This window comes from Fukomys damarensis, unplaced genomic scaffold (genome assembly GCF_012274545.1).
Source record: "Fukomys damarensis isolate Sample0158 unplaced genomic scaffold, DMR_v1.0_HiC HiC_scaffold_19, whole genome shotgun sequence".
Lineage (NCBI taxonomy): Eukaryota > Metazoa > Chordata > Mammalia > Rodentia > Bathyergidae > Fukomys > Fukomys damarensis.
In genome coordinates, this window is record NW_022900931.1 from 10,523,989 (window position 1) to 10,526,493 (window position 2,505).

The window sequence follows — 2,505 nt, forward strand, 5'->3', positions numbered from 1 at the left end:
TGAGGGTGTAGCTGAATCCCCAATACTAGGTTCAATCCCCAGTACTGCCCCACCAAAAAAGAAAAATTGTATTGTACTGTATTTATTTTTTGTTGTACTGAGGGATCTAAACCAAGTCCTTGCACATGCTAGGCAAGTACTCTCTCACTGAGCTCTTTTCTCAACCATGAATACATTTTTTTGCTTAATGTAGACATTCTTCATAAGTTGTGAGTATGCATCCTTTTTAGATATAGGTATTGTAAATATTTTCTGCCATTTTTTTTTTTTTTGAGACAGGGTCTCCCTGTGTAGTGAGACTGACCTGGCATGTAGCTCAGGCTGGTCTCCAACTCACAGCAATCCTCCTGCCTCAGCCTCCCGAGTGCTGGGATTACAGGCGTAAACCACCACGCCCAGCTGTTTTCTGCCATTTTGTGATTTGACTGTTCACTCTTAATACATATGTATGTGTGTGTGTGTGTGTGTGTATATTTATTTATTTTTTGTACTGGGGATTGCATTCAGAACCTTGCACTTGCAAGGCAGGTGGCAGCACCACTGAGCTAAATTCCTGGCTCTCTCAAATGTATATTTTGATGAACAGACACTATTTTAATGAAGTTCAGTGCCATGCATGGTGGCACACACTTATAGTCTTAGCACTTGGGAGGCTGAGGAAGGATGATTGCCTTGAGTTGAGGCCAGCCTGGGCTACACAGTGAGTTCAAGGCCAGCCTGGGCTACATAGTGAGACCCTGTCTCAAAAAAGAAGAAAAAATTCTTAGTGAAGTCCACTTTAATAATCTTTTGCAGGTTATGTTTTTTGCATCTTGTTCAAGAAGATTTTGCCAACTTCAAGGTCACAAAGATATTCTCCTAGAAGTTTTTTTAAATATTATATATATTTTTAAATTTATATTTATTCATTATTATTTTTTTTTATTTTTTATTTTTTTGGTTTTTTGAGACAGGGTCTCACTATGTAGTTGAGACTGAACTGGATGGAGCTCACCATATATCCCAGGCTGGTCTCAAACTCACAGCAATCCTCCTGCCTAAGCCTCCTGAGTGCTGGGATTACAGGTGTGCACCACCACACTTGGCTAGAAGTTTTGTTTACTTTTCACTTTTGGGTCTCTCATGCATCCTAGACTATTTTCATGAAAGATATGAAAGAAGAGTCAAGACTCCTATTTCCCCATGTGGATCAGCAAATTGACCTGACACCATCAACTAAAAAGATCATCCTTTCCTCACTTATTTGGAGGAAGTCGGATGATCAGATTTTTTTTTTTTTAATTCATTTATGAGACAGGGTCTTGCTATGTAGTCCAGACTGGTCTTCAATTTCAAAGCAATCCTCCTGCCTCAGCCTCCCAAGTACTGGGATTAAACATGTGCCACTGTACCTGACTAGATGACCATATATTTTATTTATTTATTTGGTACTGGGGATCAAACTCAGGCCCTTGTGCTTGTAAGGTAGGTGGTGGAACCATATATTTTAAATGTGTGCATGTGTAAAAGTTTGGAGGAAATAACAGGGTTTGTTAATAGTTGCTATGTTGGTGGTTTTTAATTTTCTTTCTTTTTAGTATTTCCTACATCAAATGCACTTTCAATACTCAGGCAAAAACAGATGAATTTTTTTTTTTCTAAAATGTTAAAGGAGTAGAAACTACTAAGGGTGCAGTGCTTGGAGGATGGGGGTGTTAGGCTGTATCACAAGCAAGAGAGTTGCTTAGCTAAAGGGAAAACAGAGGCTAGTGGATGGGAGGGGAAAATTTAGGGCCTGGCTGGCAAAGGCCTTAGTTCCCTGTGGAAGGTGGACCTATGAGGCTGACTGTGTGAGGAAAATGGAAACAGTCATCGTCAGTAATGTTGTGTTGCAAGCACATACTGCTCAGCAGTTTACAAAACATGTTCTGGTCCATGGCGTCCAGAGCACCTGCCAACAGTTCTCTGGGCTGGGCAAGGCCATGACAGTGCCCATTTTATAGATACGGAAGCCTGCTCTCTGGGTCCTGCTCATACAGTCACTAGAAACCATTGCACGCCAGGCCTTGTGCAAGTTCTGAGCCCAGAGAGACAAATATGGCACAGTCCTCTGTCCTCAGGCAGCTTGCAGCCTGGGGAAGGAAAACAGAAAAGAAATGGCAATGAAAGTCCAGTGTGTGAGCTCGATGAGGGAAATAAAGCAAGAGGTGTGGGAGGCGGACTGAACTCTTTGAGAGGGTCAAGGTGGTCATTTCCGCTATCTCCCAAGAGGTGGCATTGAAAGTCTTTTTTTTTTTTTTTTTTTCTGTTTTGAAAAATACCATTCAAATAGTATATGCATTAGAAGTGCAGGTAAGGGAGAGAGAGAAAAAAACCAATCACAATTCCTCTACCAAGACATAATCCCTCTTTATACTCTCTGATATAATGCTTTCTAAAACTCATTCTCTCTTGCACTAAAATGAAAACCCACTATACTGTAATAGCATTTTATAATTTGCTTTTCCTCACTTAAGACTGTCCATA